This window comes from Tiliqua scincoides, chromosome 1 (assembly GCF_035046505.1).
Source record: "Tiliqua scincoides isolate rTilSci1 chromosome 1, rTilSci1.hap2, whole genome shotgun sequence".
Classification (NCBI taxonomy): Eukaryota; Metazoa; Chordata; class Lepidosauria; order Squamata; family Scincidae; genus Tiliqua; species Tiliqua scincoides.
This window is the reverse complement of record NC_089821.1, coordinates 14,408,654-14,423,098: the sequence shown is the minus strand read 5'-3', so window position 1 is coordinate 14,423,098 and position 14,445 is coordinate 14,408,654. Positions and strand designations below refer to the sequence as shown.

The following is a 14,445-nucleotide window of genomic DNA, read 5'->3' as shown; positions in this document are numbered from 1 at the left end:
AGTTTGCAAACAGTAAAGTGTAGCAATCCACTTTCTCCGAACAAGATATACATGTTCCTGCTGACAATCTCATCCAAAAAGTTAGTGACCCAAATAGAACTGGTAGTGAATGGCTTCACTGCACCTTCTTACTTCCTTTGCAAGATTGTGCATACTTTGTCCTGGGCTACAAACATGCTGCTTGGTCTGTCAAGCTGAGTTCGATCTTAATCCACATACTCTGCATCTATTTCATGCATCCTGTTATGGAGCTCTGAGCATAAGAAGTCATCTTTGCATTTGCAATGTCTCCAAGTGAGAATTTTTCTTGTCTTCAGCACTGTCTCAAATGAAATGCTCTCACAAAAGAGAGGTCAACATTGGATATATGTTCCTGATCAGAGAAGTCAGTTGATCATGTCCAGTTTCACATCCTTTGTTGATTTTTCACTCTAGGGCAGGGATCTTGAAACCCTGGCCCTGGGGCCAGATGCAGCCTGTGGCAAGCCTCTTTCCTACCTGTGGCCAGCCTTTGGTCTCCTGAGAGCCTCTGGCCCACTTGATCGAACACAGAAGGAGCTGTGCTCTGGTTGCATCCAGAGGGTATTCTGAGGACCATCCTCCCTGCATTCGGAACACCTTCTAAAAGCCTTAAAAAAATAACTTCCTGGTTTTCCCAAGAAACTGGAAGTAACTTTTTGTGCCCACTGAAGGCCTTGGAAAGCTTTCTGAGGATTGAAGAAGTCTCCATTTGCATGACCATTTGAGTATGTGCTTTATTATATTTAGTATGTTGGTGCTTGGAGAAATCCTGGAAATTTGAGCCCATTTATTCATTCATCTAAGTTCCATTTCTAATGTATTTATTTAAACGTTATATTTTTAATTTTTTTTGGCTCTCAACACTATGACCAATATTTGATGTAGCCCTCTGGTCAAAAAATTTAGAGACCCCTGCCCTAGTGCAGTTGCACTCAAAGCTGTGATGGCTGTGCGCCTGGAATGCGGTCCCCCTCTGAATTGCAACTGAGCATTCCATCCACACGCTGTGCAAAATCCTACTCACTTGGAGGACAGGGATGCTCTGGACAGTTACATCTGCTGCCCTGTGTCCCTGATGGCTGTGCAACAGGATGTCTGGGCAGATGTGGCTTCCCAGAGCATCCCTATCCTCTGAACAAAGAGGACTTTGCATGGGCAGAAACAGAAGGGCTGGGCAGAAACAAACTCCCAGGAAAGTGTGGAGAGGATGGCAGCCTCAGAGCCCCCTCCTAGGCCTGTCTACTCAGAAGTAAGCCCATTATAGTCAACGGGGCTTAGTCCCAGGAAAGTGTGGAGAAGATGGCAGCCTTGGAGCCCCCTCCTATGCCTGCCTACTCAGAAGTAAGTCCCATGGTAGTCAATGGGGCTTACTCCCAGGAAAGCGAGCACAGGACTGCTACCCTGCAGCCTGGCAGGGCGACCCAAGGCCTGTCCAGGCCCGGCCAGCCCCACCCCCTTCGGCAGGGGTCAGGCTAGTCAAAGGCTACGTCACTTCCACGGAGCTCTCGCAGGACTGCGCTCTCGCGAGGCTTCGCAGCGCTTCGCGCGATAACTGCGAATTCACGCCAGCGCCTCTCCTCGGCCGAAGGCGCTCGGCAGTTTCCGTGAGCGCCAGACCAGAGCAGTCGATCGCGGAGCGGGTCGATGCAGGAGGGGTCTTGGTGGGTTCCGCGCGGGGGGCGTGCGCGGGGCGCGGGCGCGGGAGCTCGGCGGCGGCGCCCGCGAGGCCGGCCGGGGGACGCTTGCGGGCCGGGGCCCGGGGGGCGCACTCGGGGTGCGGGGCTCGATTGTTCCGGCCTGGCCATGGCGCCTCTCCTCCCCCCCGCCATGGCTCCCCGCGTCCCCGCTCCTCTCCTCTCAGTGAGCGAAAGTGGCCGCCGCCGCCGTCCCCGCGCCCGCAGCCGCCGCCTCCTCAGCAGCGCCGCCGCCGCCATCTTGACGAGCAGCAGGCAGGGCGCCGCAGGCCCGCACGGCAGGGAGCGCGCCGGCCGGCCGCAGTCAGCGCCGCGGGAGCGCCGGGCCCGGGCCGCCACCAGGTGAGGCCGCGCGCCGGGACACCGCGCAGGAGCCGTCCGGCCGGGCCGGGCCGCTCTTAAGGGGACAGGCCTGCGGGGCGCGCGGGTGCGGGCCGGAACCGCCCCGGCCCGGCGGCCCCAAGGACACGTGCGGCCCAAGCTGCACGCGGGGGGCGGCCGGGCGGCTCCGGCCCCTTTGGCCGCCTCAGGCCGGGCAGCGCCCCGTCCTTGGCCCTGAGGCCTGGCTGTGCACATCCTTCTCTATCTGTGTGCCTGGCTGTGTCTGCGTACAGCTGTCTCTGGAGCTGTATTTGTTTCTGTATTATCTATACGTCTTTGTGCATATGTGTCTTTATTCATAGTTATGTATATGTTTGTATCTATACATCTATTTGTGCATATATATCTTTAGCGAAAGCTATATTTGTATATAATATTTGTATATTTATATGGCTATCTACACATATATATCTTTATCGATAGCTATATATGCAACTGTATCTATACATTTATCTATGCATATATATATATAAATATTTATACATCTGTATTTATACATCTATTTATGTATATATGTCTTTATAGCTATATATGTATCTATATATCTATATATGCATATATATCCTTATTGATAGCTATATATACATTTCTGTACCTATCTATACGCTTATGCATATATATAAATGTGTATCTATCTGTGCATATGGATATCTATAGCTATCTGTCTATATTCATATATTTATACATTTTTCTCTATGTCTAAATATATATATCTTTCTACATACATATATATCTGTATCTATCTATATGTGTATCTTTATTCATACCTATATCTATCTATAGTCAGAGCTGTCATTTATTTGGGTAAGGTCAGGATTGTGTGTACACCTGAGTGTCTACTATAGCACCAGATTGAAGAGCAGCCACCTCAGACTGCAATCCTATCCACACTTTCCTGGGAGTAAGCCCCATTCAATATAATGGGACTTACTTCTGAGTAGACATGCACAGGATTGGGCTCTCGGCCTCTTCGTATATTACACATACACACCCTGTATGTATGTACATATCACAACGCTGTCATTTATTTGAGAAAGGTCAGGACTGTGTACACCGGAGTGTCGACTATAACACCAGAACAAAGAGCAGCTATCATGGGATGATATTCAACATACTGTCTAGCACCAGAGATGTGTGGTGGGTCAGGAGGCAGGGCCTCCCTGCAGGAGTCCTTTGAAAAGCACCACTGCCATGTGAGGCACACAGGCACACGCAACCCACGCGCGCATACCCTGTCACCTCCAACTCCATGTATCTAAGGTATGCGTCAAAAAAGGTGATTTCTAACACTTTCCCTGATAACTGTCCATCTCTGGGAAAGTGGCTAAGGATGTGTGGTGAGTGGGGAGACACAGCTTCTTGGCCAGAGTCCTTTGAAAAACACCACCTCTTTGTGAGTGCTTGATTGCCTTGCTTGATTGCTTCCTGGTGGTGCTTTTCATGGAGGCTCTGCCTCCCCATTCACCACATGTCTCTGTCTAGCACTTAGGTTTTCCCACCTCACCTTACCCTGGTAGGTTATGCAGTGCACAGGCCGAATATCTGGAAGATAAATGTCTTACTCATGCAATTTCAAGTGGTGTTTGGTGGTCTGGGCCGAAATATGCGATCCAGGGCATCCTGATTTCAATAGAAAGGGCCTGGTTACTGGCTTATCTGCAAATTAATGATCATACTGTGCTTCTTGCTGAAATTGCATAACAGGGCCTGGCTGCAGCTTGCAGCACAAGGTAGTGTGGTCACTACCATAGCCTACCTGTTGCCGGTACACTTCATTGATAATCTCTCATAAATGTATTTCCCGACAGGCAGTTCATCAACCTCTCATATATGCTGCCTACTCAAGTTGAGTGTTTCTTTTTTTTTTTAATTCCAAGTCTTTCTGAATACAGTTTAAGCAGAAGTTGATTCTGTCCCCTAAACTGAATTGGTGCGGTTCAGCAAGCATGGAATGCTTAAATTCTGGAATTTAAAAGGATGGAATCTTACATTTTGAATGTAAGATTATGACTGTTACAAAATACTGTGTGGTTGTTTTGAACTACTATACATTGCTTCTTTGTTTTGTTTAATTTTTCAGAACTGGAACTCTGGATTGTTATAATCTTAATTATAATGGAAAAATGTTAAACTAGAATATCTTGCATTACTACTACTAAAATTAGTAGAATGGCAAAGAATGTGTGTAAGCAGCCTAAACTTGTTTGCTGTGCATTACTACCACTAATCATTATAAAGAGCTTTAAAGTGCAGTGCAGCCTTTATAGTGTTTGTTCTAAAAACAATTCTGAAATAGCTGCTAGTATTGCCACTTTGCAAATGGGGAATGGAGGCAGCTGGAGGATCCTGTCCATCTTTATCTAGAAGTAAATCCCACTGAGTTCAAGAGAACTTGTTTTCAACTAAACGTGTATAGCTGCGGTTTTCATACTTTCCAGGAGTTTGAAACCCGCAGTAAGTTCTTGCAAGGGAGGGGAGGAAGGCAGCAGGAGGCCACATTCACTTTGGAAGCATTGGGGAGCCCTGCGAACAGTTGCACAGGACACCCTGCACCCCAGGGAGGCTGCAGGAGGCTGTGGTAAGTACAGCCAAGCCCGTAAAGCCCCCTGAGCGGTGTGATCCTGGGGATTGCGCTGCTACCTTCTGGCTTCACCCGCCCTTTAAGGGCAAAGTGGCCAGGACCCACAGGCTGGGGCATCACGACACCCTGGTCTGAAAACCTCTGATGTATAGGATTGCAGCCGAGGATGGTTTTCTGAGACCCTGTAGTAAGTGTTTGGAAAAGATAATAATGATAATAATAATAATAATAAACTTTATTTATATCCCGCCCTTCTCCCTAAAGGGACCCAGGGCGGTATTTGAACCCAGGGCGGTATTTGGGTAAAGGGACCCAAAAAGATGGTATTTGAACCCATGTCTGTCTGATCCAAAACCATCTCTGTTTGCTGGACTTCATTTAAATTCTCTCTTGTTTTTACTTGATTATTTTGAAATCAGTTATTTACAATTACAAATTGAAATACAACATATAATCATCTTTTGTTTAGTGGAGCAGTTGCAATACCTGAAGAAGAAATAAAGTGCAGAAATACCTTTAACTGACTATAGGTAGTTCCTGACTTAAGGCTTAACTTAGCTGCATCATGCTTCCACACAGTTGCTATCCATCTGCTCCAACATTTTCATGAGTGTTTGATAGTGCTATACTTTGGGGAGGAAGAGACCATGTGTTTTGGAGATGCAGATGTGGTGGGTAGAACCAGTACAGTACTTAATAGAGCTGTACTTGTGTTTCTGTTCAATGAATACAGATTCTTATAACTTGTAAAATGCAGAATACAAATTGTAAAATGCAACAAATACAAATGCATCCCCCCAAAGCTGCTCTATGCCTGTTTTGTACATTAAACAACACCAAAAAATCAGGGTTGCCACTGAGTATACGTTCAATAGGAAGTGTATTCTGTATTTTAAATAGATAATACAGGCCAACACACATTTTGCTTCCTTAAGTGTTACACCAGTTCCTGGGTATATTTGGGGTCCCAATTCCAAAAATGGCCTCCGTTTTGCCCTATCACATCTAGTTTGGGAGACATGGCATGACCTCTTTAGTGAATGGTTCAAGCAGCTTCCTCATGAGGAAGCTGCTTGAACCATTCACTAATGAGGCTATACTATATCTCCAAAACTAGACGTGATAGGGCAAAACAGATGCCATTTTTGGAATCAGCACCCCAAATTCATATCAAACCACCATAAAGTTTTGGAAAAACTTTTTTCACCCTCAGTTTTGTAGGCCCGTGTAATTAATGTATTCATGTTGTAGTTCGAGTTTAATCATTGTTTTAGAAGCATTCTTTCATTTTTCATGAACTTCAGTATTCTTTTTTTTTAAATTATGCAGGCATGCTCCAGTATCTGTGGGGTGTCTGTTTCAGAATCTTCTGTGGATAGCTGAATCTGCAGATACTGGGGACACCTCCCCATGCTCTGGAGGGTCTTCTGAATCCCAGAGAGGTTATGTGCATCCGCATGCAGCCTCTGCAGGCCTCAGAATGGCCATGTAGGCCAAAAAAAGTCACTTCCACTTTTATGAAGAAATCAGAATTGGCATTTTTTTTTTTTTGCCTAAATGGGCATTCTGAGGACTGAAGAGGCTGCAAACGGATATGTGCAGCCTTTCCAGGGGTCAGAAAACTCTACAGAGGTGAGGAGAGCGCAGCTTCCTACCTCTGGAGGGTATGGGGGTTACTCTCACATCTGAGGTTAAGTGAAACCGTGGATATGGGAGTCCCCCTGTATTTTTATCCTTTCCCCCTCTAATATGGGTTTTTCAAGGCAGCTAACATAAAATATACATAATAAATTAACCTATAAAATTTTCCACATATACCAAATTAGTAAAATTCTGATAGCGTTCTGTTGAGGTAGGAACATGCTGTTATTTCAGGATTGCTGCTTTGCTGTCCTAAGCCTGTACTATACAGGTGTCCCAATGTTGCAGAACTCCACAAAAAGATCACAAGTTTCCAAATAGTTCTCCTGTAGAATTTCTGTACAAGTGCTTAATTAAAAATTTGTATAGATTCTAGGCATACTACAACCCAGAACTGATTACCTGTGTGAGATTTGCATACCTTCTTTTTTCTAAGTAAGACTTAGGATTGGGGCTCCTTGTCATTATGCTGGAACTGAAGTTAGTTGCAGTTTGACTAACAGTGCAGTTAGTTCATACAACAACATTGCAAAATTCCCACAACATCTAGGCAACACCTTCACACCCACCAATTGAAGCAGTGCTGATTATTGGTGGGTGTGAAGGTGTTGCCTAGATGTTGTGGGAATTTTGCAATGTTGTTGTATCAACTAATAGCACCTAGTCAAACTGCAGCTAACTTCATCATGATAAGAAACCGGAATCCTAAGTCAATCCCAATTTCAACAAGGGGTTGAAATTGTACTACAGTTTTTAACAGGTAAGAAAAACAGGCACACACTCAAGATTGACAACTCAGTTGCAACATTCAGTCAGTTCCATAGCTTGCTTACTTGCATGGAGAATCCGTGGCTTCTCCAGAAGGATTCCACAGAGGGAACAGCACCCAGGTTAGAGGAACAAGGTTTTTCCTGGGACTGGAGGAGGAAGGAGACTGTTATGGCAAACAATGATGAAAGCCACAGGAAGTTCATAGGGAACTCTTATGAGCTGCATGGTGGCTCAGTGGAAAAAACACTTGATATGAGAAATAGGAAATGAACAGTTGAGGTCCTCCCCTGGTGAAACTTTGAATTGACTAGCTAATGTAAAACTGCCTGTTCAACAACAATCGACCCAAAAAATTAAAAAAAAAAAAAGATGAAGGAAGCTCCACCTGACAGAGCAATTCCCTAGGCCAGTGTTTCTCAAACTGTGGGTCAGGACTCACTAGGTGGGTCGCAAGGCAATTTCAGGTGGGTCCCCATGCATTTCAATATTTTTTTATTTTTAATATATTAGACTTGATGCTGCCTGCCATGGTATGTGACTGCATTTGGGGAAATGTCACAGTACAGTGATGCCTCGCAAGACGAATGCCTCGCGCAATGAAAAACTCGCAAGACGAAAGCACTTTGCGATTTTTTTGGTGACTCGCAAGATGAATTTTTCTATGGCCGTGCTTCGCAAGACGAATTTTTTTGCATTTTTTTTGGTTTGTTTGCAGTTTGCAGTGATGCCTCGCAAGACGAAATTTTCGCAATACGAAACGACTCGCGGAACGAATTAATTTCGTCTTGCGAGGCATCACTGTACTTCTAACAAGCTACTATGTATATTCTTTTAACAATGGAACTTCTGGGTAAGCGTGGATAGGATTGCAGCCTAGGATTGTTAAAAATGTTCCTGCTTGATGATGTCACTTCTGGTCATGACATCACTTCTGGTGGGTCTTCACAGATTTTCATTCTAAAAAGTGGGTCTGGTGTTATATGTTTGAGAACCACTGCCCTAGGCAAACAACCACAGGAGGAAAACATGGGGAGGAGGGAGAGAGATGAAAGATAGTCCTGTCAACCAATTCCAGTCAACACACAAAGTCCTAGGTTCATGAATTCTGGCTCCCTATGAAGTTATCTCTACATTTGAGATAACATAGTGCTATAGCCAATTAGAGAGAGTGGCATGTAAACCAGTGGGCCCATTGTGTGTCTCACGTTGCCTTTAATTTTACCCCATCAGTTTCTTCGTGTTCGACTACACCGTCCCTACGGCTCATGGGCTGATGCTGATTTTTTTCTAGTGCTATCTATCGCTGCCCCCCTTCATGTAGCAACTGGATGGCTTACCACACTAGGGGTAACCAGGGACCCTGGTTGCTGTTAGGCCCCTTGCTTGTTCTTAAGTGCTAGAAGGTGGATAATTTGCAAATTCTTAGTCCAGATGGGATACCCCCCCCCCCACCTTGATGGTCCAACTCTGAAGACCACTGAGATGAATAATAAGTCAGGGAGATGCTAATTCTTTTTATCAGGGCATAGCCATACCTTACAGTAGTGTTTCTCAAACACCCAAGCACACACAACCCACGCGCTCCACCCATGGGAGGCTCCCACGGTGGCAGAGCTTTTCAAGTGACTTCGGTGGGGAGGCTCTGCTTCCCCTGCCTCCCCACCCACCTCACTTCCCTGGTTGTGAGCCAATTGGAGGTGGGTCCCCATTCATTTCAATATTTTATTTTTAATAGAGTTGGTGCTACCATGGTTTGTGACTCCATTTGGGGAAATGGTACAGACCTGTACTTTTAACAAGCTACTATGTATATTCTTTTAACAATGATAGTAAATGGGACTTACTCCTGGGTAAGTGTGGGTAGGATTGCAGCTTAGGATTGCAAAAAATTTTCCTGCTTGATGATGTTGCTTCTGGACGTGACATCTCTTTTGATGGGTCCTGACAGATTCTCTTTCTAAAAAGTGGGTTCCTGTACTAAATGTGTGAGAACCACTGCCTTCGAACTAAGGCAGCTTGGTTTTTCATTATAAAGCCCAAACGTTCTGTTTATCATACAGAATCAGTTAAAGCTTTTCTTGAAATGCATCAGTACTGAAGCGAGTTTTGAAAGATGGACAGATAAATAGGGTTACCAACCTTTCTAGCTATGACTTAGAAGACTGCAGTATAGACAGCAGAGTAACAAGTGCAACTTGCTGCATTGCTGTATCCTGTGTTAGTATGGCTTCAGTTCTTATAGAACAGTCTGTCAGGCAGCTTTCTAAGGGACAAAGTGGAAACCAGAGACAGAAACAAATGGAGTCATACTGTCTGTTCTTGCTGGTTGTGCCATAGACTTTGCTTGTGAGCTGGTTTGTACTGGGAATAGGGGTGTCCTTGCCTCTGCACTTGTTGGATGGCTGCCTGCTTGCCTGCAGCAAGCCAAGAAGGAAGGAACCGTAGCTAACTTTCAGAACATAAAATTGCAGAACTAACCAAGAAGTGAAGGCCAGGTGGAAAAGGAGAGTTTTCAGCCCTTGCTGGAAATTATACAATGTTTGTATGTGCCTCTTGAGTGGGAGACAACAGTGCAGTCTGACAAGGGAAGGAGGATTGTACAGCCAGTACCCAGTATGCCTGTCTTGCAGGTTGTCAGATGGAGTGGGACAGGACGTGAGAGGCACATACAGTAGTCTGTCTTCCCTCTGGCCAGAGTGCCTTATCACTGCATCCCAACTGCAGTTATGTGGTTGAAGTTCCTGTTTGGTGTTTGTTTCTGGAGTTCTGAATTAAGGTTCTGAGAAGACAAATGCTAACAAATATTGGAAGAGCATGTTGATATTAGGTCAGTTGTTTGTTGATTGTGCCAAGTGCCCTTTCACAAAAGCTTTTGCTTGTGTGCTTTAAGTTCTCCAGAAACAGACTGATATACAGTAGCTACATGTTGTCTATCTGGTTGTCTGCAATATTGCCCTGTCTTGGTTTTTTATACCAGCGCTAAGGTATTGTAATTATCTGTGGGGTTAGTCAGGATCTTATCCACTGTTGCTGAGGAGAAAGGTAGGGGCTAAAGTTTGAGGCTCTCTAAATTCCCTAGGGCTGTTTGAACTTGCACCATTTCTTTTGCTGATGAAACAGTATACTGCTTCCGAATCAAATTCTGAGCAAGCACAGGATTCCAGCTCAGTCCTGCTATTTCCCCAGTAGAGCCATATTTGACCCCATGTTGGCAGAGTTGTGCTGGCATTGCAGTTAAGTGATCCCAACAATAGTGCTCAAATCGTAGTGTTTCTTCAGGATTTACTTGCTCAAAGGGGACCTTATAAGTCGTAATGTCATTTAACTGAAGTGTGGTGAGAATAGGTTCTCACTGTCAATATCTGTTATGTACCAGTTCAGCAATATCACTTAATCCACAATGTTACTCTTCCTTTAAATATTACATATTTGCTTTATCTTGTTTGAGAACCATACTTGTCAAACAATATTATCTTTAAAAAATATATTGTGTTTTTATTTCCATTTAATTCTCTCTGGAATTTTACATCACCTTTATATAAAGATGCACTTATACCTGCTTTGAGCCTTTGGGTTGGTGTGGGTTGTTAAAAAAAATCATAATTCAAAAATCATATCTTTAGCATCCCCTAGGCAGGGGTGCCCAAACCCCGGCCCTGGGGCCACTTGCGGCCCTCGAGGCCTCTCAGTGCGGCCCTCAGGGAGTCCCTAATCTCCAATAAACCTCTGGCCCTCCGGAGATTTGTTGGAGCCCACACTTTCCCGACGCAACTTCTCTCAGTGTGAGGCCAACTGTTTGACCTCTCGTGTGAGCTGTGGAATGAGGGCTCTCTCCACTGCTTGCTGTTTCACATCTGTGATGCAGTAGCAGCAGCAAAGGAAAGACCAGCCTTGCTTTGTGCCATTTATAGGCCATTTATAGGCCTTAAGCTATTGCAAGACATTCATTCATATACGTTCATCTTTAATATATTCATTTATGTTTGACCCCTGCTAATTGGGTAAGAGGCACTTTTTCAAGTGGGTGCTCCTTTTTTTTAGCAGGGGGAGAGTAACTGGCCCACCTCACCCCAGCACTGTCTGTTCTAGTGGCTGTCTGCTGGTATTCTTTTGCATCTTTTTAGATTGTGAGCCCTTTTGGGACAGGGAGCCATTTAGTTATTTGATTTTTCTTTGTAAACCGCTTTGTGAACTTTTAGTGAAAAGCGGTATATAAATACTGTTAATAATAATAATGTAAACTTATGTAAATTTATTCAAATTTTAAATCTTTTTAAAGGGTCTCGTCAGATTCAGTAAAATTAAATCTTTTTTCCCCCAGCCCCTGACATAGTGTCAGAGAGATGATGATGCCTTCCTGCCAAAAACTTTGGGCACCCCTAGGTTAACTATTCAAGCCTGGATGAATTCTGTGTCTGAGAAGACAAATTACTGGATTGCAAATCCAAGTACTGCAGTCAATGTAATAGCAAAATACTTGGAACTACAGGCGTGTCCCGGTATCTGCGTGGTTCCATTTCAGAACCCCCTGCAGTTAAGTGAAACCGCAGATACTAGGGGAACGCTCCCTCTATCCTCTGGAGGTGAGGGGAGCCCTGCTCCCCTTGCCTTCATAGGATCTTTTGAGCCTGACAGAAGCCCCATGTGTCTGCCCACAGCCTCTGTTAGGCTCAGAATGATGATTATAGTAAAAAAAAGTGACTTCTGGTTTTTTTAGAAAAACCGGAAGTGACATTTTTAATGCCTTATAAGGCATTAAGAGGCCCAGGGAAGCCCTCAGGTTTTTGATCGCAACACCGAAAGTGTTTTCCTATCACTGTTTTTAGTGAATTGGTGGCTTGCAGAGCTCTGAAGGGCTCCCTGCACCCCCTAGATGCCAGCACAACCTGCCGATAAGAAATCCCACTTCTGCCCCAGCAGTGGCGCGATCCTGGGGATTGTGTCACTGCCTTTTCCCCCTCCCCACCCATTAAAGGGACAGAGGCCAGTGCTCCCCAGGCTGGTGGGTCATGATCCACCAGTTTGAGAAATGCTGACCTAGGGCCATTGAACGTGCCCTACTGGGTGGTATTGAGGTTCATTTTCTTAAAAACCCTTGAATGTTCTGACCTAGTATTAAAAAATTTGATTTTTTTTTACAATTGGTAATAATTTTGCATTTCTTGAATCTTTTTTTGCAAAGTCTTAAAGTAAATTCTATTCATAGATTGCTATATACATATTAAATGACAACATTGACTTCTGGCTAAAGCCTTGCAGGTAGGTGACAGAGTTTGTGGGTCAGCTGTGATAGCTTCAGGAAACTGATCGTGCTACTGTTCCCTGCAAAGTGTCCTATAATTATTGCTGTGTATATAAACATATGCATACATTGTGAGTATAGTAGAACCTCTTTAAGTTGACCACCCAAGGGACTGGAGGAAATTGGTCAACATAGGGAGGTGGTCAACATACAGAAAAAAGGTATTTAAATATTATCATGTTTAGCTCCCAGGACAACAAATGCAAGGCCAAGTAATTATTTAGATTGGATTTTTAAAAAGTTTTATTGCAAATATAAATGAGAATTGATCGTCTTGTGATGCTTACTATTTATATCATCTGTATCTCTATCAAGAGACAGAGAATAAACAACCCACAATCAATGTTTAAAAAGACCCCTGAAAATTCATAAGCTTAAAAAAAATTGTAAGTTAATAAAAAATACTTGGTTTCATAGCAGACAGGCAGACCAATGCTATCCCTTGCCAGCCCATAGCATGTAGCATGTTGCATAGCCCCAACAGCTAAAAAAAAGCAAACACTTTTTTTACTTAGGCTGCCTGGCCTCCACAGGGTCTCCTCAGATTCACTAAACGCCAGAAGGTGTTTGATACGGTCCCTCACTAAAAGCTGTTGAGAAAACTCCACAGTCAGGGAATAAAAGGACAGGTCTTCTCATGGATTGGGAACTGGTTGAGGATCGGAAAACAGAGAGTGGGTGTCAATGGGCAATTGACAAAAAAGTGGAAAGAGGTGGAAAGTAGAGTGCCTCAAGGATCTGTCCTGGGACTGGTGCTTTTCAACATCTTCATAAATGACCTGGAAACAGGGATAAGCAGCGAGGTGGACAAGTTTGTGGATGACACTAAACTTTTCTGAGTGGTGAAGACAAGAAGGGATTGTGAATTGCTCCAGAAGGATCTCTCCAAACTGGGAGAATAGGCAGCAAAATAGCAGTTGTGTTTCAATATAAGTGTAAAGTAATGCACTGGTGATGAGAACCAAAGTGAAAGGACAGTGGCTTCACTATGCACAAGCAACCTCATGTCTCTCACGACTGATACATGTCCAGGTACATGTTCAGGCACATGGCACACACCAGACAAAACACAGGCCCCCAGTATCACGTTCAGTGGGCAGCTTTACTGAGGGTAAATTAATACTCTGTGCAATGGTCGAAGTGGTCAAGATACAACTTACGGAGGTGGTCAATATAGAGAGTTTGTCTCCCATAGTGTATATCAGGGGTGTCCAAAGTTTTTGGCAGGAGGGCCACATCATCTCTCTGATACTGGGTTGGGGGTGGGGAAATAAAGAATTAATTTATATTTAAAATTTGAATAAATTTACATATGTTTACATAAATGTGTATATTAAAGATGAACAATGAATGCTTGAAGGTCTTACAATAGCTCAAGGCCTATAAAAGGCTTGCACAAAGCAAGAGTGGCCTTTCCTTCGCTGCCGCTACTGTATCACAAATGATACTGTATCACAAATGATACTCACAAGTGGAGGGAGCCCTCATCCCACAGCTCATGCAAGAGGTCAAACAGTCACTCTCATGCTGAGAGCAGTTGCGTCGGGCCAGTGTGGGCACCAGCACATCTCCAGAGGGCCAGAGGCTCATTGGAGACTGGGGGCTCCCTGAGGGCTGCGTTGGGAGTCCTTGAGGGCCGCAAGTGGCCCCAGGGCCGGGGTTTGGGCACCCCTGGTGTATATGCAGTGTCTGTCCATACTGTGAAAATTAGGTCAACTTAAGGAGGTGGTCAATATAGGGAGGTGTTCAACTTTGGAGGTTCTTCTGTATGTGTATTGTACAATGATAGGATTTGTTGCCGTAAGATGTGGTGCTAGCAACTAACTTGAATGGCTAGGTCAATTGTGCAGATTCATAGAGAACAGGTTCATGAAAGGCTACTAGTCATGATTACTCTGTGCTACCTCTAGATTCCACTGCAATGTGCCTCTGAATACCAGTCACAGAGGAGCAATGATGGGAGAGAGAGAGATACCTTTTTCTCCTCTTTGTTGGCTTTGCAATAATAGCTGGTGAGCCACTGTGGGAAACAGGTTGCTGTATTGATTAGCCTT

The 14,445-nt window shown here is 44.5% G+C and overlaps 1 protein-coding gene across 2 annotated transcripts in view; it reads left to right on the top strand.

Moving 5' to 3' along the window:
* The first annotated feature begins 1,625 nt into the window (after positions 1-1,625).
* INO80 (INO80 complex ATPase subunit) overlaps positions 1,626-14,445 on the top strand; it is a 91,557-nt gene continuing 78,737 nt past the window's right edge. The window contains exon 1 of one of the 2 annotated variants that reach the window (XM_066636865.1): positions 1,626-1,682. The gene's annotated coding sequence lies outside the window, so the exon portion shown is untranslated. Of the gene's footprint in view, positions 1,683-1,986; positions 2,058-14,445 lie in introns of those variants that run through there. The other variant, XM_066636855.1, reaches the window with a different exon arrangement.